Source organism: Papio anubis, chromosome 20 (genome assembly GCF_008728515.1).
Source record: "Papio anubis isolate 15944 chromosome 20, Panubis1.0, whole genome shotgun sequence".
Classification (NCBI taxonomy): domain Eukaryota; kingdom Metazoa; phylum Chordata; class Mammalia; order Primates; family Cercopithecidae; genus Papio; species Papio anubis.
In genome coordinates, this window is record NC_044995.1 from 49,569,924 (window position 1) to 49,594,667 (window position 24,744).

A 24,744-nucleotide genomic window follows, 5' to 3' on the forward strand; every position below is an offset into this window, starting at 1 on the left:
GCGGGTTTTGGAAGCGGAGCGGGTTGGAGGCCAGAGAGATGGCGCTCAGGACGGGAGGGTTCCCTGCCCTGCGCCAGGAGCCTGCGTGGGAGAAGGCGTGAGGAGGGGAAGGAAGGTTATGGTACCCGCACACCGAGAGGCTGGAGCGCGAGAGTAAGCACCGTGTGGGGGACACACTCGACCACGGCGGGGGAGGGGGCTGCACCCCAAAGGCAACAGGGAACCCAGGCAGCATTTTATTTTTTCGGATAACCGTTTTACTGTGATAAAACTCAGCACCTGGCCGGGCGCGGTGGCTCACTCTCGTAATCCCAGCACTTTGGGAGGCCGAGGTGGGAGGATCACCTGAGGTCAGGAGTTTGAGACCAGCCTGGCCAACACTGAAACCCCATCTCCACTAAAAATACAAAATTAGCCTGGCGTGGTGGCAGGTGCCTGTAATCCCAGCTGCTAGGGAGGCTGAGGCAGGAGAATCGCTTGAGCTCAGGAAGCTGAGGTTGCAGTGAGCCGAGATTGCACCATTGCACTCCAGCCTGGGCAACATAGGCAGACGCCTCAAAAAACAAGACAAAACAAAAAAAAAAAAACTCAGCACCGTAATTCACCCACTTCGTCTAAAATTCAATGGTTTTTTTTAGCACATGTAAAGTTGTGCAACCTTTGCCTCTAATCCAATTCTGCAACATTCTCATCCCCTGGGAAAGCAAGCCTGTCCCATCAGCAGTCACCGCCTCTCCCTACCTCCCCAGCCCCCAGGGGCCACTAGTACACTCTCCGTTTCTGGGGATTTGCCTGTTCTGGACTTTTCATGTGAATGGCCCGGGGATGGATTCCAGCTGGGCCTAGAGGAGGAGGGCTCCTGGGAGACCCAGTTGGAGCAGAGACCACAGCCATGGTCGGGAGGGGCCCAGCCCTGCAGGGCTGACTGCTGGGGGAGGTGAAGGGTGGGCCGGGCACTGGGGGGGGGTCTGTCACCCCCTGCGGGGCACTTCGTGGCCACCCCATGGTCCTGACTGAACCCCACGACCCATGCAGTCCAGTCCTTCTAGCCCTGTTCTGCAGCTGCAGTGGGAGGGAGGGGCCAGGGTCCTCTGCTAGCTTCCCCCACAGCCTCAAGGCACAGACTGGAAATCGAGGTTCCGAGCTGTCCCCTGGAGCAGGGGTTATGGAGCTGGCAAGATAAGGACTGCCAACCCGGGCCTCAGTTTCCCCATCTGGAGAACAGAGGGCTGGGCCAGATGAGCACAGGGTGGGGTCTGGCCTCTACCCTTGACAGTAGCAGCCCCCAGAAACCCACAGGGCCCAAGCCCCCAGGTTTTCTCTGGGTGCTGCGGCCAACCTGGCTGAGCCTCGTCCAAGCTGCAGACAGCGCTCCCTCCTCAGCCCCATCCCTGGGGTCTCTCTCTCTCCTGGCTCTGGTCTTCCCTGTCTTCTCCTCCTTTCCCCCCATCACACCCTTTGAATCTCAACTCCCAAGTCTCCTCTCAAAATCACCCCCACTTTTGTCCTTCCTGCAACTGCTACCCCAGGCCAAGGCCCCAGACTCCTTGCTGACCTTCCAGCTCCCATTCCTGCCTCTGCCTCCTTTCTCCTAGTGAATTAAAACCGATCATGGCCCTCCCCTGCTCTAATACCTCCCATGGCTCCCCATTGCCCACGGAACAAAAACAAAGTGCTCTTGGTTGCCCTGGCACCTAGTTTAGGTTCAAATAATAACAATAATAATAATTTTATTTAGTCTGGGTGCAGTGACCCACACCTGTAATCTCAATACTTTGGAAGGCTGAGGTGGGAGGATTGCTTGAGCCCAGGAGTTCAAGGCTCAGGGCTCCCAGCCTCCAAGCCTCCCCCTCAAACCCTGCCCTCCTCTCAATTTCTCCGGCCCCAGTTGCTTCTGGATGCAGGGTCTATGCACCTGCTCCCCCTTCCAGCGGGGCCTCCCCAACATCCTTTGCACTTGGTTTCTCCCCTGCACCCTTCAGCCGCGGATCTGGGAGCACTTCTGCAGGTGCTCCCTAGGAGTTCAGGCCACGTCACAGCCCGCATGACCATCTGTGAACGTTTCTCGCCCTGGGTTACTCATCCGCCACACTGGAAGGTGGGCTGAGCTCAGCTGTCTCCTCCTTTGTCCTAGTTTGTGACCTCACACATAACAGATTGAATGAATGAATGAATGAATGAATGAAAGCGCACAGACGGCCCCACCCGGCCATCCTCAGGGCTCCCTGGCCTGCTGTCCTTCTCCCTTGCCCAGCCTGACTTGTGTGTAGGAAGTGTGGGCGGTCCCATAGGCCAAGTCACTTCCCTCCCAGGTGGCACCGAGCCCCGCCCGGCCCTGCCAGGCCCCCCCGCTGACCGCTGCCTGCCCCCGGCCGCCTGCCAGGAACAGCTTGTCTTCTGAGCTGCTGCTCTCAATCCTGTTTTTGTGGTTTCCTCTCTGCCAATCCCGCCCTCTTCCAGTCTCTTCTTGTAGAGTGGCAGGAAAATTCTGGAGCTGGAGGAACTGGGAGGCTTTCACAGGCTGTGACCGAGGCCATCCCCAGCCTCCAGAGCCCAGTCTGCCCCTCTGTGAAGGGAACCACCAGCTCTGGCTCACAGGTGCCCAGGCCAGGGTTCGCGCATGTGTCCCACCGGGTCAGGGGCGGGAGCAAACTGAATCCTTCATGGCAGAATCACCTCTACATGGCAGCAGTGATTCGGGATCCTTTGAAAAGACAGCAGCACATGGCCGGGCGCGGTGGCTCACGTCTGTAATCCCAGCACTTTGGGAGGCCGAGGCGGGTGGATCACAAGGTCAGGAGTTCGAGACCATCCTGGCTAAAATGGTGAAACCCCGTCTCTACTAAAATTACAAAAAATTAGCTGGGCGTGGTGGCGGGCGCCTGTAGTCCCAGCTACTTGGGAAGCTGAGGCAGGAGAATGGCGTGAACCCGGGAGGCGGAGCGGAGCTTGCAGTGAGCCGAGATTGTGCCACTGCACTCCAGCCTGGGTGACAGAGCGAGACTCCGTCTCAAAAAAAAAAAAAAAAGACAGCAGCACACACACAGATTGTTGGAGAAACCAGGTGTGGGGTGCGGACTGTGCGGAAACCCTGTGACCTTCACAATTTCTTCGAAACCCCAAAGCTGTTCTTTAAAAAAAATACGTATTTGGCCAGGCGTGGTGGCTCATGCCTGTAATCTCAGCACTTTGGAAGGCAGAGGCAGGTAGATACCTGAGGTCAGGGGTTCGAGACTAGCTTGACTAACGTGGTGAAAACCTGTCTCTACTAAAAGTAAAAAAATTAGCCGGGCGTGGTGTCGGGCACCTGTAATCCCAGCTACTCAGGAGGCTGAGGCAGGAAAAATCCTTGAAGACCTGGGAGGTGGAGGTTGCAGTGAACTGGGGGCCATCACCTGCACCCCAGCCCTGGAGCGACAAAGAAGAACAAGACTCTGTAAAAAAAAAAAAAAAGGGCCGGTGTGGTGGCTCCAAGCCTGTAATCCCAGCACTTTGGGAGGCGAGGCGGAGTAGGATCCCGAGGTCAGGAGGTCGAGACCATCACAGCTAACGGTGGAAACCCCGTCTCTACTAAAAATACAAAAAAAAACTAGCGGGCGAGGTGAGAGCCTGTAGTCCCAGCTACTCCCGGAGGCTGAGGCAGGAGAATGGCTCCGGGAGAGCCCAGGCCACGGTGAGCCGAGATCCGCTCCCTGCCACCTCCAACCAGACTGCAAGAACAGACTCAAATCTCAAAAAAAAAAAAAAAAAAAAAACAACAACAACAACCAAAAAACTTTTCCCAAATGCTACAATAAGCTCCTGCAAACATAGTGAACGTTCCTAGCAGAAACCCAGGTTCTTTTTTTTTTTTGGGGCGATCTCGCTCTGTTAAACTGGAGTCTGATGTGGCGTGATCTTCAGCTCACGCCTGAACGCCTCCACATACCTGTTCTCCTGGGTTAAAGGCACCTGCCACCGCGCCCGGCCCAATTTTTTTGTATTTTTGGTGGGAACAGCGTTTCACCGTGTTAGCCAATATTAATCTGATGACCTGCATGTTCCCAGCGCCAACCACTCCCAAAGTGCTAAGAACAAGCGGCTCCCCACGCCCGGTAAACTTCAGATTCTTTTTGAGGCGGTGTCTCCCTCTGTTGCCAGGCTGGAGTGCAGTGGTGCAATCTCGGCTCTTTCACGACTTCCACCTCCTGGTTCAAGCAATTCACCTGTCTCCAACTCCTGGAGTAGTTTGGGACTACGGGCATGGACCATCAAGACTGGCAGCTAACTGGGTGTGTGTGTGTGTATGTGTGTGTGTGTGTGTGTGTATGGCCTGTGTTTGTTTTTGTTTTAGCAGATAGGGTTTCACCATGTTGGCCAGGGCGGTCTCGAACCCCTGACCTCTGGGTAGTCACCACCTCAGCCTCAAATTGCTGGTATTACAGGCGTGAGCCACTACGCCCGGCCCCAAAGGAGCCTTTCTAACAAGAAGTGCTTGGCCAATCCCACAAAGAGAGGCGGCGCTGAACAGGACTCTCTGTGCCTTGGGAAAGTGCCTACAGGGAAGCAAGGCGGCTGTGGTAGGCAGACTAAACTGATTTTTCAGAAAAGCTAAAACCACGAGAGAAAATTGTGCCGAGGTGCAGCTGCATGGCAGGCCACAGAGGCGAGGGACGAGCCACAGGTTCTGAGGATAGACCGAGACGAGAAAGAGGGCCAAGAGACCCCGTTCACGGTATATGTTTATTTTTTATTTTTATTTTATTATTATTATTTTTTTTGAGACAGGGTCACCAAGCTCTCTGTGCCAGGCTGGAGTGCAGTGGCTGGATCTCAGCTCACTGCTCCAGCCTCCGGAGTTCATGATCTCCTGCCTCAGCCTCCTGAGTAGCTGGGACTACAGGCGCCATACACCCTCGCCGGCTAGTTTTTTGTATTTTTTTAGTAGAGAGCCCAGGGGGTTTCTGTATTGTTGGCCAGGATGGTCTTGATCTCCTGACTTGTGATCACCCCGTCTACTGAGGCATACCCAAAGTGCTGGGATTACAGGCTTAGACCTGGCGTAGCTATTTTTCTAATTTTTTATTTTATTTTTATTTTTATTTTTTTTTTTTTTGAGGCGGGAGTCTTGCTGTATGCGCCCAGGCTGGAGTGCAGTGAGGCTGGATCTCAGCTCATTGCAAGCTCCGCCTCCGGGTTTCACATGCATTCTCCTGCCTCAGCCTCCGAGGTAGCTGGGGTTCACAAGCCCACCACCTCGCCCGACTGGTTTTGTATTTTTTAGTAGAGGCGGGTTTCTGCGTGTTAGCTAGGATGGTCTTGAACTCCTGGCCTCGTGATCCGTCTCGGCCTCCCAAAGTGCTGGGATTACAGGCAGAAGGCCGACCTTTTTTATTTTTGGGGCCGAGTCTGCGCTGTGGCCCAGGCTGGAGTGTAGTGGCGAGATCTCCACTCACTGCAACCTCTGCCTCCTGGGTTGCAGAGATTCTCATGCCTTAGCCTCCCGGGTAGCTGAGATTATAGGCGTGTGCCAGCACGCTCGGCTAATTTTTGTACTTTTAGTGGAAACAGGGTTTCAACATGGTGCCTAGACTAGTCTTGAACTCCTGACCTCATGATCTGCCCACCTCGGCCTCCCAAAGTGCTGGGATTACAGGCGTGGGCCACCAGACCTGGCCTTTTTTTTTGTGTGTGTGTGTGACAGAGTCTTGCTCTGTCACCCAGGCTGGAGTTCAGTCGTGCAATCTTGGCTCACTGCAACCTCTGCCTCCCAGGTTCAAGTGATTCTCCTGTCTCAGCCTCCCAAGTAGCTGGGATTACAGGTGACCACCACCATGCCTGGCTAATTTTTGTATTTTTAATAGAGACAGGATTTCACCATGGTGGCCAGGCTGGTTTCAAACTCCTGACCTCAGGTGATCCGCCTGCCTCGGCCTCCCAAAGTGCTGGGATTACAGGTGTGAGCCCCCACGCCTGGACGGATAATAATAATAATAATTTCATTTAGGCTGAATGCAATGGCTCATGCCTGTAATCCCAACACTTTGGGAGGCTGAGGTGGGAGGATTACTTGAGCCCAGGAGTTCAAGACCACACTGGACAACATAATGAGACCCCATCTCTATAAAAAATACGAAAATTAGACAGGTGTGGTGGCGCATGCCTGTAGTTCCAGCTACTTGGGAGGCTGAGGCAGGAGGATCCCTTGAGCCCAGGAATTTGAGGCTGCTGTGAGTTATGATCGCATCACTGCCCTCCAGCCTGGGCAACAAAGTAAGACCCAGTCTCAATTAATAATAATAATAGGCCAGGCGCGGTGGCTCAAGCCTGTAATCCCAGCACTTTGGGAGGCCGAGATGGGTGGATCACGAGGTCAGGAGATCGAGACCATCCTGGCTAACGTGGTGAAACCCCATCTCTACTAAAAAATACAAAAAAACTAGCCAGGCGAGGTGGCTACTGTAGTCCCAGCTACTCGGGAGGCTGAGGCAGGAGAATGGCGTAAACCCAGGAGCAGAGCTTGCAGTGAGCCGAGATCCGGCCACTGCACTCCAGCCTGGGCAACAGAGTGAGACTCTGTCTCAAAAAAAATAAAATAATAATAATTATAATGGCTGGGCACAGTGGCTCATGCCTGTAATTCCAACACTTTGGGAGGCTGAGACCAGTGGATCGCTTGAGGCTAGGAGTTTGACACCAGCCTGGGCAACATAGTGAGACCTCCATCTCTATTGTAAAAAACAATAAAGTAATAATAATAATGAATTCAAGAGTCAACAGGATCAAGTCTGCATAGGGTCTGGAACACAATAAGTGCTCAATAAATGTGTTGAGGATCGGCCAGGTGCGGTGGCTCACGCCTGTAATCCCAGCACTTTGGGAGGCTGAGGCGGGCGGATCATGAGGTCAGGAGTTTGAGACCAGCCTGACCGACATGGTGAAACCCCGTCTCTATTAAAAAGTACAAAAATTAAGCGGGCATGGTGGCTCACGCCTGTAGTCCCAGCTATTGGGAGGCTGAGGCAGAAGAATCACTTGAACTCAGGAGATGGAGGCGGCAGTGAGCCGAGATTGTGCCAGCACTCCAGCCTGGGTGACAGAGCCAGATTCCTTCTCAAAACAAAAACAGAATGTGTTGAGGGTTGATTTATTGCCCCAGGGCGGGGAGGAGGCCAGCAGGATCTCTCTCCTCCCTCTGCAGAGTGGAAGGACGCACACACATTTTATTTCCTGCCATTGTCACGAACCACAGGGATCCCTCCTGCTGAATCAGCCCCTTTCATTCTGGCCTTTAATTGTCCTCTTGCCAAAGGCAACCCTGTGGCGTGTCCTGGTCTCTGCCTCACCCTGAAGAATGAGAAACCTATTTAAAGTGAAGTGTGATGGAATCAAGTCAGATGTGAGGAAGGACCTACCTCCTTGGTCAAAGCTGGGTTGGGGTAAGCTTGCGGGAGAGAGGAAGGGAGGGAGGGTGGGAGGGCTGGCTCCCTGTGTCACGGATGCCTGGGTGAGCTGGGGGACCCGCTGACACAAGTGTTCCCATCCGGGGTTTGGGTGGCCCGATAGAAGCTGGCACCCCTGGGTTGGAACCTCACTGACTCCCCAGGGGCACCTGCCCTATTCATTCCATTTCTTTTTTTCTTTTTTTTTTTTTTTTGAGGCGGAGTCTCGCTGTGTCGCCCAGGCTGGAGTGCAGTGGCGGGATCTCAGCTCACTGCAAGCTCCGCCTCCCGGGTTTACGCCATTCTCCTGCCTCAGCCTCCCGAGTAGCTGGGACTACAGGAGCCCGCCACCTCGCCCGGCTAGTTTTTTGTTATTTTTTAGTAGAGACAGGGTTTCACCCTATTAGCCAGGATGGTCTCGATCTCCTGACCTCGTGATCCGCCCGTCTCGGCCTCCCAAAGTGCTGGGATGACAGGCTTGAGCCACCGCACCCGGCCCTTTATTCATTCCATTTCTAGCTGTGTTCGTTCCTTCTATCAAGCAAACATTTCACTCCCTGACACGCAGGGTTTGGGGTTTGTGGGCAGCCTTGGGAAGATGCCCTGGGGTACATTCATCCCACCACCCCAAGGGAGACTCAGTTTCCCCGTATGAAGTGTGAGGGCAACAGTTCCAGCACTCCCCTGCCTCAGTTTCCCTTTTTTGAGATAAGGACTCATTCTGTCACCCAGGCTGGAGTGCCATGGTGCTGTCATGGCTCACTGCAGCCTTGACCTCCCATGTTCAAATCATCCTCCCACCTCAATCTCCCAAGTAACTGTGACCTCAGGTGTGCGCCACCACACCCAGCTAATTTTTGTAATTTTTTGTAGAGATGGGGTTTCACTATGTTGCACAGGCTGGTCTGGAGTCCCTGGGCTGAAGTGATCCCCCTGCCTTGACCTCCCAAAGTGCTAGGGTGACAGGTGTGAACCACCATGTCCTGCCTCAGTTTCCCTTTTGTGAGCACCTTTTGCGAAATGGCAGAAGGTACAGACACCAACAAAGAGGGCTTGTCGGCCAGGTGTGGTGGCTCATGCCTGTAATCCCATAACTTTGGGAGGCCGAGATGGGTGGATCATGAGGTCAGAAGTTCAAGATCAGCCTGGCCAAGATGGTGAAACCCCGTCTTTACTAAAAATAGAAAAAATTAGCCGGGTGTGGTGGTGGGTGCCTATAATCCCAACTACTTGGGAGGCTGACACAGAGAATTACTCGAACCCGGGAGGCGGAGGTTTCTGTGAGCCAAGATCGCGCCGCTGCACTCCAGCCTGGGTGACCGAGTGAAACTCCGTCTCAAAAAAAAAAAAAAGAGGGCGTGTCTGGGCCAGGCACGGTGGCTCACGTCTGTAATCCCAGCACTTTAAGGGGCTGACGTGGGTGGATTCAGTGAGCCCAGGAGTTCGAGACCAGCCTGGGCAACATAGTGAAACCCCATCTCTTAAAAAAGAAAAAAAGAAAAGAAAAAGTAAAGGGGGTTGGTCAACCCCCACAGCCTTGGTTTGGGGGGCCACAGAGGCCTCAGGTTCCCAAATCCGCTTCCACAGACGTGTGGAAAGTGCCCAGCTTGGAGTCAGTGAGTCCCTGCCGCCCCCAGCCGTCAGAAACACAAACAGGGTTGCAGCATTTTATCTGCATGGTAAAAGTGTCACCTGGCCAGGCCCGGTGGCTCACGCCTATAATCCCAGCACTTTGAGAGGCTGAAGAAGGTGGATCACTTGTCAGGAGACCAGCCTGGCCAACGTGGTGAAACCCATTTCTACTAAAAATGCAAAAATTAGCCTGACGTGGTGGTGCACACTTGTAGTCCTAGCTACTTGGGAGGCTGGGGCAGGAGAATTGCTTGAACCCTAGGAGTTTAAGCAATTAGGAGGTAGAGGTTGCGGTGAGCTGAGATCACGCCACTGCACTCCAGCCTGGGAGACAGGGCAAGACTCCGCCTCAAAAACAAAACAAAAACCAAAACCGAACCAAAGTGTCCCCCCTTGCAAGGAGGCTACATGATGAGGTGGGTTCCAGCCCTGGCCACTCTGTACAGGGGCTCATTGGCCAACTTGACTCACCCCTGCAGAGTCCCTGGTCCTTCACCCAGCAGTCCTGCCCTCCCAGGAATGACTTCATCCCTTCCCTGTGGGCCTAGGGCCAGGCAGGCAACATTAAGAAACCCTCACAGCCACCACTTCCAGCCAGGACACAGGGGAGGCAGGCAGGGCCCTTGCCTGGGCACGAAATGTAGGCCGAGGGTCACCAGCAGCATCGTTCCTCAAGATAATAATAGTCGGCCGGGCACGGTGGCTCAAGCCTGTAATCCCAGCACTTTGGGAGGCCGAGACGGGCGGATCACGAGGTCAGGAGATCGAGACCATCCTGGCTAACACGGTGAAGCACTGTCTCTACTAAAAAACATACAAAAAACTAGCCGGGCGAGGTGGCGGGTGCCTATAGTCCCAGCTATGTGGGAGGCTGAGGCAGGAGAATGGCATGAACCTGGGAGGCGGAGCTTGCAGTGAGCTGAGATCCGGCCACTGCACTCTAGCCTGGGTGACAAAGCGAGACTCTTTCAAAAAAAAAAAAAAAAAAAGATAATAATAGTCAAGCTTGGTGGCTCATGCCTGTGGTCCCAGCACTTTTGGAGGTCAAGGCAGGAGGACTGCTTGAGCAGGAGTTTAGAGACCAGCCGGGCAATGTAGTAGGCTCCATCTCTACAAAATAAAAAATTAGCAGGGTGTTGTAGTGGTGGCTCCATACTGTAATCCCAGCACTGGGGGAGGCAGGCGGATCAGGAGGTCAGGAGTCGAGACCATCCTGGCCAGCGAGGTGAAACGTCTCTACTAAGAAGCCTGAAACTTAAGCTACAGGCGTGAGTGGCGGAAGGGCCTGTAGTCCCAGCTACTCCCAACTGAAACTGAAGAGAGCAGGAGAATGGCGTGAACCCGGGAGGCCGGAACTTGCAGTGAGCTGGGATCGGCACTGCACTTCCGGCCTGGGTGGTAGGCAGGGAACTCATCACTTTTTTTTGGAGATGAATTTCGCTCTGTCATGTAGGCTGGAGTCTGTGGCGGGTCTCCAGCTCACTGCTTCCTTCCGGTCCCGCCGATCCTGCTTCAGCCTCCTTCAGGACTTCTGGCTCGCCACTCTCCCGTGTTATTTTTTTTTATTTTTTTATTTTTTTTTATTTTTTTTTATTTTTTTTATTTTTTAAGTTATTTATTATTATTATACTGTAAGTTGTAGGGTACATGTACTTTCTGTGGTTTGTTACATATGTATACTTGTGCCTTGTTGGTGTGCTGCACCCATCTTTCGTCATTTTACATCGGGTATAGCTCCCAATGCAAATTCTCCCCCTCCCCGTGTTTTTTGGTAGGGAGCCGGGGTTTCACCCGTCAGTGTAAGGATGGTCTTGCGATCTCCTGACCTGTGATCCGCCCGTCTCAGCCTCCCAAGTGCTGGGATTGGGCTTGACCCTTCCCGCCCTTGCCGGCAAGACTCTGTCTGCAAAAAAAAAAAAAATTAGCCGGGTGTGGTCATGCTGTGATTTTCCTTTACTTGTAGGGTTGAGGTGAGGGAGAAGTAACTGAGCCCAGGAGTTTGAGGCTGCAGTGAGCTGTGATCATGCCACTGCACTCTGGATCATGTTTCAAAATATATATATATTTTGTAATTGAATTTGTTGCTGTAATGATTGGAAACACATGCAGTTGTAAGAAGTAACACTGTGCCTAGTTTCTTCCCAATGGTAACATTTTGCAACAGTCTATTACAGTGTTGTAACCTGGCTGTTGGCATTGACACAATTCACCCACTTTATTCATACCTGGCCAGTTTGTTTGTTTGTTTCTTTCTTTCTTTTCTTTCTTTTATTTCTTTCTTGATAGAGTCTCACTCTCTCGCCAGGCTGGAGTGCAGTGGCGTGATCTCGGCTCACTCCAACCTCCGCCTCCTGGGTTCACGCCATTCTCCTGCCTCAGCCTCCCGAGTAGCTGGGACTACAGGCGCCCACCACCGCGCCCGGCTAATTTTTTGTATTTTTAGTAGAGACTGTGGTCACGATCTCCTGACCTTGTGATCCGCCCGCCTCGGCCTCCCAAAGTGCTGGGATTACAAGCGTGAGCCACCGCGCCCGGCATCTTCTTTTTTTTTTTTTTCCTTATATGGAGTCGTGCTCTGTCGCCCAGGCTAGAGTGCAATGGCGCCATCTTGGATCACTGCGAACTCTGCCTCCCAGGTTCAAGGGATTCTCCTGCCTCAGCCTCCCCAGTAGCTGGGATTACAGGCATGAGCCACCATGCCCGGCTAATTTTTTTGTATTTTTAGTAGAGATGGGGTTTCACCACGTTGGTCAGGCTGGTCTCGAACTCTTGACCTCAGGTGATCCGCCCACCCCGGCTTCCCAAAGTGCTGGGGTTACAGGTGTGAGCCACCGCGCCCAACCTCTTTCACTCTCTTTATCCTTTCCTCTCTCCCTTCCTCCTGCCCTCCTATCATAAAAGAAGTGACATATATTTGGTATACTGTGTGTCAGGAACCGTCTTAGTTTCCAGAATGAAAATATAGGCACCGGGTGCAGTAGCTCACACCTGTAATCCCAGCTCTTTGGGAGGCTGCAGTGGGCAGATAACTTGAGGTCAAGAGTTCAAGACCAGCCTGGCCAATGTGGTGAAACCCCCGTTTCTACTAAAAATACAAAAACAAACAAAAATTAGCCGGGCGTGGTGGCAGGTGCCTGTAATTCCAGTTACTCAGGAGGCTGAGGCAGGAGAATCACTCGAACCCGGGAGGTGACGGTTGCAGTGAGCCGAGATCCGAGATCGCGCCACTGCACTCCAGCCTGGGCAATGGAGTGAGACTCTGTCTCAAAAAGAAAAGAAAAGAAAAGAAAAACAAAAAGAGAGGTTTATGAGTCTAACATCAGAGATCCTGTAATCAATTCTTTTTTTTTTTTTTTCTGAGACAGGGTCTCGCTCTGTCACCCAGGCTGCAGTGCCGTGGCCTGCTCTTAGCTCACTGCAACCTCAACCTCCCCAGCTCAACCAATCCTCCCACCTTAGCTTCTGAAGTAGCTGAAGCCACAGGCACGTGACACCACTTCCAGTAATGTTTTAAAATTCTTTGTAGAGACAAAGGCTTGCTATGTTCCCCAGGCTGGTCTGGAATTCCTGGGCTCAAGCGATACCCTGACTCAACCTCCCAAAACACTGGGATTACAGGCTTGAGCCACTGTACCTGACCCCAAATCAATTTTTTTTTTTTTTCTTTTTTTGAGACGGAGTCTCGCTCTGTCGCCCAGGCTGGAGTGCAGTGGCGTGATCCCAGCTCATTGCCAGCTCCGCCTCCCGGGTTCACACCATTCTCCTGCCTCAGCCTCCCGAGTAGCTGGGACTACAGGCGCCCGCCACCATGCCTGGCTAATTTTTTTTTTTTTTTTTTTTGTATTTTTAGTAGAGATGGGGTTTCACCGTGTTAGCCAGGATGGTCTCGATCTCCTGACCTCGTGATCTGCCCATTTCAGCCTCCCAAAGTGCTGGGATTCCAGGCGTGACCCACCGCACCCGGTCCCCAGATCAATTCTTCAACAGTCTTAGAGTCCTAACATCAGAAATCCTTTCTACAGAAGCAACAGGATACACGTTCTCAGAGTCCAGAGCTCTGTGTCTGTTAGCACCAAAGAAGTGGGCCAGAGTGCAGCCTGCGTCATGCTTCCTTCTACCTGTGCTTCTGCCCAGAACCTAGCGTGCAATTTGTGTCAACCCCATGGGGGTGGTTTCAAAAGCAACCATTTTATTTTGCTCAGGATTTTGTAGGTCAGGAGTTTGGGAAGGGATCAGCTGGGTGGTTCATCCCGCCTAGGCAATATGTTCGGATCCACGCAGCGTTGGCTGAGGCCACTGGGAAGGAGGATCCACTCGAGTTGGCTTCTTTTTGTTTATTTGTTTGTTGTGTTTTTTTTTGAGACAGAATCTTGCTCTGTTGTCCAGGCTGGAGTGCAGTGGTATGATCTTGGCTCACTGCAAACTGTGCCTCCCCAGTTCAAATTATTCTCCTGCCTCAGCTTCCTGAGTACATGGGAAGATTGGATTACAGGCATGTGCTACCATGCCTGGCTTTTTTTTTTTTGAGATGGAGTTTCGCTGTGTCACCCAGGCTGGAGTACAATGGTGCGATCTCAGCTCACTGCAACCTCCGCCTCCCGGGTTCACGCCATTCTCCTGCCTCAGCCTCCCGAGTAGCTGGGACTACAGGCGCCCGCCACCTCGCCCGGCTGGTTTTTTTGTATCTTTAGTAGAGATGGGGTTTCACCATGTTAGCCAGGATGGTCTCGATCTCCTGACCTTGTGATCTGCCCGCCGCGGCCTCCCAAAGTGCTGGGATTACAGGTGTGAGCCACGGTTCCCAGCCTTTTTTTTTTTTTGTATTTTTAGTAGAGACGGGGTTTTGCCATGGTGGCCAGGTTAGTCTCGAACTCCTGACCTCAGGTGATCCGCCTGTCTTGGCCTCCCAACAAGGAGGCTTCTTCAGACACGTCCAACCCCTCTGTGCTCTCTGGTTTCTCTCTGCTCTCTGTTTTCATGGCTGGCATGTTCCACCCTTCATGGCTTTTCACACACAGTGACGTGGTCACATCTCTTTTTTTTTTTTTTTTTTTGAGGCGGAGTCTAAGCTCTGTCGCCAGGCTGGGTGCAGTGGCCAGATCTCAGCTCACTACAAGCTCCAGCCTCCGGGTTCATGTTCTCCTGCCTCAGCCTCCAGTGGCTGGGACTTCTGGCCCGCCTGTACGGCTGGTTTTTGTACTTTTACCCCAGTAGAGGCGGGGTTTCACCGGGTTAGCCAGGATGGTCTCGATCTCCTGATGACCTTGTGATTAAGCCCGTCTCGGCCTCCCAAAGTGCTGGGATTACAGGCAGGCCACCGCGCCCGGCCTTTTTTTTTTTTGAGACAGGTCTCTGTCGCCCAGGCTGGAGTGCAGTGGCTGGATCTGGCTCGCGCCTCACGCCTACCCGGAGTTCGCCATTCTCGACCTCAGCTCTAAGTAGCTGGGACTGTAGGCTACCTCGCCGACTAGTTTTTGTATTTAGTAGAGGCAGGGTTTCACTGTGTTATGCAGGATGGTCTCGATCTCCTGACCTCGTGATCCGTCAAGTAGAGCTCTAAGTGCTGGGATTACAGGCTTGAGCCACTGCTTTGGCCCGTCATCTCTTTTTTTTGAGGCGGAGTCTTGCTCTTGTCACCCAGGTTGCAGTGCAATGGCACAGTCTCGGCTCACTGCAACCTCCGATTCCCGGGTTCAAGCCATTGTCCTGCCTCAGCCTCCCGAGTTGCTGGGATTCCAGGCGCACGTCACCACGCCTGGCTCATTTTTGTTTTTGTTTTGCTGGACCTCAGGTGATCCACCCGCCTCAGCTTCCCAACCTGCTGGGATTACAGGCGTGACCCCCATGCCCAGCAGTCACATCTCTTGCATGACACAGGGCTTCCATAAGCACAAGTGACCTCGGAGAAAGGAAGCAGGAACTTTGAGGCCAGGGACTGGCGCAGTCACTTCCATCATCTTCTCTTGGTCAAAGCCAGCTCAGATTCAAGGAGCTGAAAGAATGATCTCGGCCTCCTGATGGGAAGGAAGAGACCAATGGCTGCCTTCTTGGAACCAAGCGACCGCCGGGTGTGCTGAGGCAGTGTCATGTAGACCTCAGGTGGGAGATGCCCACCTGGGATCTGGTTTACCTGCACACACCTTACTCTCCTGTAAGGACTTAACGCCAGGGGCTCACGCCCGTAATCCCAACACTTTGGGAGGCCAAGGTGGGAGGATCACTTGAGCTCAGGAGTTTGAGGCCAGCCTGGGCAACATGGTGAAGCCCCATCTCTACAAAAAAAATAAAAAAAAATTAGCCGTGTGGGGTGGTGTGCACCTGTGGTCCCAGCTACTTGGGAGGCTGAGGCAAGAGGATTGCTTGAGCCCAGGAAGTCGAGGCTGCAGTGGGTGAGCCATGATTGTATCACTGCACTCCAGCCTGAGTGACAGAGCAAGACCCTGTCTCAGGAAAAAAAAAAAAAAAGGAAGAAGAAAGAGAGAGAGAAAGAAATAAAACGAAGGAAGGAAACAAGGAAGGAAGGAAGGAAAGAAAGAAAAAGAAAGAAAGAGAAAGAAAGAAAGAAAGAAAGAAAGAAAGAAAGAAAGAAAGAAAGAGGAAGGTAGGAAAAAAAAAGGAAAGAAAGAAGAAAAAGAGGGAGGATGGGAGGGTGGAAGGAAGGAAGGAGAGAGGAAGGAGGAAGGGATAGAGGGAGGAAGGAAGTAAGGAATGAAAGAAAAGGAAAGAAAGAAAAGGAAGGAAGGAAAAAAGAAAAAGAAAGAAAGAGAGAGAGAAAGAGAAAGCAAGCAAGCCAGGTGCAGCGGCTCATGCCTGTAATCCACACTTTGGAAGGCTGAGGTGGACGGATCACCGGAGGTCATGAGTTCGACATCAACCTGGCCAACATGGTGAAACATCATCTCTACTGAAAAAAAAAAAAAAAAAAAAACAAAAATTAGCCAGATGTGGTGGTGTGCGCCTGTAATCCCAGCTACTCAGGAGTCTGAGGCAGGAGAATGGCTTGAACCTGGGAGGCAGAGGTTGCCGTGAGCCGAGATTGTGACACTGGACTCCAGCCTGGGCAACAGAATGAGACTCCATCCCCCACCAAAAAACAAAAAATATTCAGAGTCAGGCGCGGTGGTTCACACCTGTAATCCCAGGACTTTGGGAGACCAAGACAGGGGAAGAATCACTTGAGCCCAGGAATTCAAGACCAGCCTGGGCAACATGACATAACCCTGTCTCTACTAAAAATACAAAAATTAGCTGGGCGTGGTGGTGCACACCTGTAATCTCAGCTACTTGGGAGGCTGAGGCAGGAGAATCACTTGAACCCAGGAGGCGGAGGTTGCAGTGAGCCGAGATCCTGCCGCTGCACTTCAGCCTGGGTGACAGGGTGAGAGTCCATCTCAAAACAAAAGAAGGCAGATTTATATTGCATGTATTTTATTTACCACTACAACAAAAAATGAAGTGTAAACCACCCACAGGTTGATTTCCAGCTCTATTGCTGGGAGGCTGTGGCTCTGCCCACATCTCTTCACTCCTGGCTCACAGCCATCACCTCCAATGCAGCACACAGGACAGGTCTCTGGAGGGTCTTGCCCTGGCCATTAAATGCTACAGGCCAGAGGAGTCACACCCCTTCTGGGTAGAACTGTTCAGGTGACACAGCTGTAAGGAACTAGGCACACAGCCCTTCATTGCCAATGAGAGTACCTGAAATCCACAAGGAAGAGCCTCACTGCTTGCCCCAGCGGGGGGCTGGGCCAGGTGGCCAGGACATGGCTGTCCCCAGGCATCCGCCAGCATTGGCTTTTCCCTGTAGCCAGGGAGAGGGGCTGGTGGGCAGGGCTTGCAGAGAAGGGGGGTCAGGGCCAGCACTTGAAGGGCAAGGAGAGCCCAGTGAGACAGAGAGGTTGACATGCCCCCTTCTGTCCTGGCCACAATTCAATCCAAAGGTCTCTGCTTTATTTCCTCCTGAGGCTTGGCTTATCTTATCTTACCTTCTCTTATCTCATGAGGAAGTCTCCCTCTTTCACCCAGGATGGGGTGCAGCGGTGCGATCTTGGCTTGCTGCAGCCTCTCCCTCCCAGGTTCAAGGGATTCTCCTGGCTCGGCCTCTCGAGTAACTGGAATTACAGGTGCGTGCCACCTCGCCCGGCTAGTTTTTTGTATTTTTTTAGTAGAGACGGGGTTTCACCGTGTTCACCAGGATGGTCTCGATCTCCTGACCTCGTGATCCGCCCGTCTCGGCCTCCCAAAGTGCTGGGATTACAGGCTTGAGCCACCGCGCCCGGCCAGTATTTTTTAGTTTCACCGTGTTAGCCAGGGTGGTCTCGATCTCCTGACCTCGTGATCCGCCCGCCTCGGCCTCCCAAAGTGCTGGGATTACAGGCGTGAGCCACCGTGCCCAGCCTTAATTTTATATTTTTAGTAGAGATAGGGTTTCACCATGTTGGCCAAGCTGGTCTCAAACTCCTGAACTCAGGTGATCCACCTGCCTCAGTCTCCCAAAATGCTGGGATTGCAGCCGTGAGCCACTGCACCCAGTTCCTAAATTGGCATATTTTGACATGGCATATTCTAATCTCCTTCAGTTGCTCCCTCTAAATTTTTTGTGAACTCTTTAAATATTTTCGTCCACATCAGGTCTTTCTGGTGTGCATAATATTCCTGAATGAAAGTCCTAGTGTTGGCTGCCATGGTGGTTCATGCCTGCAATCCCAGCATTTTGGGAGACTGAGGCAGGAGGATCACCTGAGGTGAGGAGTTTGAGACTAGCCTGGCCAACATGGTGAAACCGTGTCTCGACTAAAAATACAAAAACTAGCTGGGTGTAGTGGTGGGTGCCTGGAATCCCAGCTATTCAGGAAGCTGAGGCAGGAGAATCGCTTGAACCCGGGAGACAGAGGTTACGGTGAGCCGAGATCACACCACTGCACTCCAGCCTGGGCAACTGAGTGAGACTCTTTAAAAAAAAAAAAATTAGGCATGGTGGTGCGCGCCTGTGGTCCCAGCTACTCAGGAGGCTGAGGCAGGAGGATCGCTTGAGCCCAGGAGGTGGAGGCTGCAGTGAGCTGTGACTGCACCACGGCACTCTAGCCCTGGAAGATAGAGTGAGACTGTCTCAGAAAAAAGAAAGAAAGAAAGAAAGAAAGCCAGCCAGTCTGAGCATCCTGGAGCCAGAGGAGAGGAAAGGGGGCCGTGGGAGGGAAGAAAATGACATCACACCGTCCTGGCCAAGGATAGTTTTATTGTATGAATTGCACACGTCTCTAGAAATGAATGGAAATCCAGCCATCAGCTTGGTGACTGGCGCCCTCTAGAGGCCACCACCGCATAGACAGGGCTGGGATTGGTTCCAGAAACCCGGGGAAAAACTCAAAAACGCTCAAAACACAGTGCCAGGGACTGGGGCAGGTGTTGGCTCAATAGCCAGCAAAAAAATAAAATAAAATAAAATAAATAAAAATAGCAGTAACAAAGAACAAAAAGGCTCAGCAAGCTTCCCTTGCCACCCCTGCTGCTGAGGTGGGCTCATGTTTCTGCCCTCGCAGATAATCTCCATCTGTAATATGTTTAGGTCTAGTGAGAGGCATGGTTTACCTACAGCAAATGCACAAATCTTTTTTTTTTTTTTTTTTTTTTTTGTTGAGGCAGTCTCGCTCTGTCGCCAGGCTGGAGTGCAGTGGCGGATCTCAGCTCACTGCAAGCTCTGCCTCCCACGGGTTCACGCCATTCTCTACCTCCAGCCTCCCAAGTAGCTGGGACTACAGAAGCCCGCCACCTAAGCCCAGCTAGTTTTTGCATTTTTAGTAGAGGCGGGGTTTCACCTGTTAGCCAGGATGGTCTCGATCTCCCGACCTCGTGATCCGCTTCTGTCTTGGCCTCCCAAAGTGCTGGGATTACAGGCTTGAGCCACCGCGCCCGGCCTCACAAATCTTAAGTGTAGTTTGGTTAATTGAGGCACATACATGAACCTGTTTCACTCACACCCCTCTCAAAATCTCGTGGGCCGGGCGCGGTGGCTCACACCTGTAATCCCAGTATTTTGGGAGGCCGAGGCTGGCAGATCAGGAGGTCAGGAGTTCGACACCAGCCTAGCCAACATGGAAACCCCCCCCTATTAAAAATACAAAAATTAGGCCGGGCGCGGTGGCTCACACCTGTAATCCCAGTATTTTGGGAGGCCGAGGCTGGCAGATCACAACGTCAGGAGATCAAGACCATCCTGGCTAACACGGTGAAACCCCGTCTCTATGAAAAAACCAAAAAATTAGCCGGGCGTGGTGGCGGGCGCCTGTAGTCCCAGCTACTTGGGAGGCTGAGGCAGGAGAATGGCGTGAACCCGGGAGGCGGAGCTTACAGTGAGCCGAGATCGCGCCACTGCACTCCAGCCTGGGCAACACAGTGAGACTCTGTCTCACAAAAAAACAAATCAAAACAAACAAAAGAAATCTCCACATGGCCAGGTGGCTTACACCCGTCATCCCAGCGTTTTGGGAGTCCTAGTGGGAGGATTGCTTGAGCCTAGGAGTTCAGGAGCAGCCTGGGCAACAAAGTGAGATCCCATCTGTGTGTGTGTGTGTGTGTGTGTGTTAGGCAGGGCCTCACTTTGTCGCCCAGGCTGCAGTGCAGTGGCACAATCTCAGCCTCCCCATCTGTAGCCATCCTCCCACTTCAGCCTCCCAAAAGCTGGGACTAGAGGCACGCACCACCACACCTAGTTAATTTTGTGATTTTTTGTGGAGACAGGGTTTCACTATGTTGGCCAGGCTGGTCTTGAACTCCTGAACTCAAGTAATCTGCCTGCCTCAGCTTCCCAAAGTGCTGGGATTACAGGCATGAGCCACCATGGCTGGCCTCCATCTCTTAAAAAAAAAAAAAAAAAAGCCGGGCGCGGTGGCTCACGCCTGTAATCCCAGCACTTTGGGAGGCCGAGACGGGCGGATCACGAGGTCAGGAGATCGAGACCATCCTGGCTAACACGGTGAAACCCCGTCTCTACTAAAAAATACAAAAAACTAGCCGGGTGCGGTGGCGGGCGCCTGTAGTCCCAGCTACTCAGGAGGCTGAGGTAGGAGAATGGCGTGAACCCGGGAGGCGGAGCTTGCAGTGAGCTGAGATCCGGCCACTGCACTCCAGCCTTGGGGACAGAGCGAGACTCCGTCTCAAAAAAAAAACAAAAAAAAACAAAAAAAATACAACACTTGAACATCTCAGCATTCTGTAAAGTTCACCCTTTCCTCAGACAATCTACTGTTTTGTTAATTTCCATCACCGTGGCAGGTATGCCTGTTCTGGAACCTCTTCTAGAAGGGACTGCACAGATGTCCTCTTTAGGGTCTGGCTGGAAATATGTCACTTTGCAAATGTATGAAATGAGAGATAAGAAAGTTGACATTTAGAGGCTGGCTGTGATGACTCCTGCCTGTAATCCCAGCACCTTGGGAGGCCAAGGCAGGCGGATCACCTGAGGTCGGGAGTTCGAGACCAGCCTTGCCAACATGGAGAAACCCCGTCTCTACTAAAAATACAGAATTAGCCGGGCATGGTGGCGCCTGTAATCCCAGCTACTCAGGAGGCCGAGGCAGGAGGATCACTTGCATCCGGGAGGCGGAGGTTGTGGTGAGCCGAGATCGCACCATTGCACACCAGCCTGGGCAACAAGAGTGAAACTCTGTCTCAAAAAAAAATATATAGGCCGGGCACGGTGGCTCAAGCCTGTAATCCCAGCACTTTGGGAGGCCGAGACGGGCGGATCACGAGGTCAGGAGATCGAGACCATCCTGGCCTAACCGGGTGAAACCCCGTCTCACTAAAAAAATACAAAAACTAGCCAGAGGCCCGAGGTGAAAAGTGGCCTGTAGTCCCAGCTACTCCAGGAGGCTGAGGCAGAGGAGAATGGCGTGAACCGGAGGCGGAGCTTGCAGTGAGCTGAATCCGGCCACTGCCTCAGCCTGGGCGACAGAGGCAGGGCTCAGTCTCCGAAAAAAAAAAAAAAAAAAAAAAAAAAAAATATATATATACATATATATATATTTACTGCTGAGCATAGTGGGGCTGTATTAACTTCTCAAGAGGCTGAGACAGAGGCAGATCGTTTGAACCCAGGGTGAGTTGTATGGAGTTAGAGTGCTCATTACACTTCAGCCTGGGCAACTATCGAGGGAAACTCTGTCAAAAGTGGCGGTAGCGGTGGCTCAAGCCTGTAATCCCAGCACTTTGGGAGCCAGGTGGGGGATCAAGTCAGGAGATCGAGACCATCTGGCTAATGGGTGAAACCCGTCTCACTAAGAAATACAAAAAAACTAGCGAGGCTGAGGTGTGAGCATGCAGTCAGCTACTCGGGAGGCTGGGGGAGGGCCGGAGAATGGCGTGAACCACGGGAGAAGTGAGGGAGCTTGCAGTGAGCTGAGATCCGGCCACTGCACTCCAGCCTGGGTGACACAGCGAGACTCCGTCTCAAAAAAAAAAAAAAAAGTAAAAGAGAGGGAGGGAGGGAGGGAGGAAGGAAGGAAGGAAGGAAGGAAAAAGCTGGGTTCAGTTGCTTGTAATCCCAGCATTTCGGGAATCCAAGGGGGAGGATTACTGAAGCCCAGGAGTTCAAGGCCGCAGTGAGCCATGATCCTGCAGCTGCACTCCAGCCTGGGCGACACAGCAAGACTTTATTTAAAAATAATAATAATAAGCCGGGCGCGGTGGCTCACGCCTGTAATCCCAGCACTTTGGGAGGCCGAGGCGGGCGGATCACAAGGTCAGGCGATCGAGACCATCCTGGCTAACACAGTGAAACCCCGTCTCTACTAAAAATACAAAAAAAAATAAATAGCCGGGCGTGGTGGCGGGCGCCTGTAGTCCCACCTACTCGGGAGGCTGAGGCAGGAGAATGGCGTAAACCCGGGAGGCGGAGCTTGCAGTGAGCCGAGATCGCGCCACTGCACTCCAGCCTGGGCGACAGAGCAAGACTCCGTCTCAAAAAAAAAAAAAAAAATAATAATAATAATTAAAATTAAAAATTAAAGTAGAAATTGGCCGGGTGTGGTGGCCCATGCCTGTAATCCCAGCACTTTGGGAGGCTGAAGTGGGTGGATCACTTGAGGTCAGCAGTTCGAGACCAGTCTGGCCCACATGGCAAAACCCCATCTCTACTGAAAATATAGAAATTAGCCCAACATGGTGGCAGGTAGTGCCAGCTACTCGCGAGCCTGAGGCAGGAGAATTATTTGAACCCTAGGAGGCCAAGGTTGCAGTGAGCTGAGATTGTGTCACTGCGCTCCAGCCTGGGAGACAGAGCCAGACTCCGCCTCAAAATAATAATAATAATAGTAATAAAATAAAGTAAAAATAACGATCTTGTAAATTATAACTCAAAACAATTGTAGCTGGCTGGACGTGGTGGCTCACGCCTGTAATCCCAGCACTTTGGGAGGTTGAGGCGGGCGGATCACGAGGTCAGGAGATCAAGACTATCCTGGCTAACATGGTGAAACCGCGTCTCTACTAAAAATACAAAAAATTAGTCGGACGTGGTGGCGGGCAAGTCCCAGCTACTCAGGAGGCTGAGGCAAGAGAATGGCGTGAACCCGGGAGGCGGAGCTTGCAGTGAGCCGAGATCGTGCCACTGCACTCCAGCCTGGGCAACAGAGCGAGACTCCATCTCAAAAACAAAACAAAATTAGCCTTAGCCAGGCGTGGTGGCAGGTACCTGTAACCCCAGCTACTCAGGAGGCTGAGGCAGGAGAATTGCTTGAACCAAGAGGCTGAGGTTGCAGTGAGCCAAGATCACGTCACTGCATTACAGCCTGGGCGATAGAGGGAAACTCTAAAAATAAAAAATAAAAAATAAAAAAAAAATAATTGTAACTACCTCAACCACCCAACCATGGAGAACTGAAAATAGCATTATCACTTGGGTTTTCTTAATACCCTATTTTCTTTTTTTTTTTTTTTTTGAGACAGGATCTTCCTCTGTTGCCCAGGCTGGAGTGCAGTGGTGGAATCATAGCTCATGAAAAGCTCAACCTTCCAGGCTCAAGTGATGCTCCTCCTGTCTCAGCCTCTTGAGTAGCTAGGACAACAGGTACATACCACCACACCTAGTTTTTTTTTTGTTTTTGTTTTTTTTTTTTGATATGGACTCTCGCTCTGTTGCCTAGGCTGGAGTGCAGGATGGTCTCGATCTCCTGACCTCATGATCCACCCTCCTCGGCCTCCCAAAGTGCTGAGATTACAGGCATGAGGTACTGCACCCAGCCTTTTTTTTTTTTTTTGAAACAGCGTTTTGTTCTTGTTGCCAGGCTGGAGTGCAATGGCACGGTCTTGGCTCACTGCAAACTCTGCTTCCTGGGTTCAAGTGATTCTCTTGCCTCAGCCTCCCAAGTAGCTGGGATTACAGGTGCCGGCCACCACGCCTGGCTAATTTTCGTATTTTTTTTTTCTGTTGTTTTTGAGACAGAGTCTTGCTCTGTCACCCAGGCTGTAGTGCAGTGGCACGATCTCGGCTCATTGCAAGCTCCGCCTCCTAGGTTCACGCCCCTGCCTCAGCCTCCCAAGTAGCTGGGACTACAGGCGCCTGCCACCACAAGCGGCTAATTTTTTGTATTTTCAGTAGAGACAGGGTTTCACCGTGTTAGCCAGGATGGTCTCGATCTCCTGACCTCGTGATCCTCCTGCCTCGGCCTCCCAAAGTGCTGGGATTACAGTCGTGAACCACCACGCCTGCCTGGCTAATTTTTGTATTTTTTGTACAGATAGGGTTTTGCCATGTTGCCCAGGCTGGTCTCGAACTCCTGACCTCAGGTGATGTACCCGCCTCGGCCTCCTGAAGTGCTGGGATTACAGGCGTGAGCCACTGCGCCCAGCCTGGTTCCTCAATCTTTGTGGCACTTGTCTACCTTGACGTTATGTATATAGTAAGCGTTTTGGGGAAGTCCCAGCTCCGTCCACACTGACCTGGAGAGGGTGCCGGGCGTCTGCTGAGTGTGAGAGAACGAGGCCTGCACTCTGCCCGCTCATCCGCAGCTTCCCGGCCTCAGGCTATGTCTCTGTACAGTGGAGCCCGTGCCACGGGGCGGACCCACCACCTGGGTCCGGGGTCTGGGATCTAGAAGCTGGGGTCTGAAGTCTGGGGTTGAGTCTGGGATCTAGGATTCAAGGTCCGAGGCCTGGGGTCCCGCACTGAGGTCTGTGCTCGAGTGTTTAGGATCCCCGGTCTGGAGTCCGGGCCCTGGACCTTGGTCTGGTCCCTACCATTGGGCTCCTGTGTGGGTCTTTCCGCCTCCATCCTGGCCCCCTCCTCCTCCTCTATCCCTCCCTCCCTCCCTCATTCCCTCCTTCCTCCTCCACTTTCCTCCCTCCCTCCTCCTTCCCTCCTTCCCTCCTCCCCTCCTTCCTTCCCTCCTTCCTCCTCCTCCCTCCTTCCTCCTCCTTCCTCCTCCTCCTCCCTCCTCCTCCTCTCCTTCCTCCTTCCTTTCCTCCTCCTCTTCTCCCTCCCTCCCCTCCTTCCTCCTCTCCTCCCTCCTCCCTCCTCCACTCCTCCTCCTCCTCTTCCTCCCTCCCTCCCTCCCTCCCCGCCCGCGCCACTGTGTATAAAATAGCGGCAGGTGGGGAGGCAGCAGGCGCGCGTCCTGCCCGCCGGGGTCAGTCGGCCAGGGCGTGGGGGCAGGCCCAGCGCGCCAGCGCCGCCGCCCGGCCCCGGCAACGC

The 24,744-nt window shown here is 52.6% G+C and overlaps 1 long non-coding RNA gene across 1 annotated transcript; it reads left to right on the forward strand.

The window, feature by feature from the left end:
- LOC108583214 lies at window positions 1-23,041 on the forward strand. Its single transcript, XR_001897568.3, has 3 exons — window positions 1-153; window positions 7,292-7,418; window positions 23,001-23,041. It is a non-coding gene; the product is annotated as an uncharacterized LOC108583214 (long non-coding RNA).
- Window positions 23,042-24,744: the final 1,703 nt, after the last annotated feature.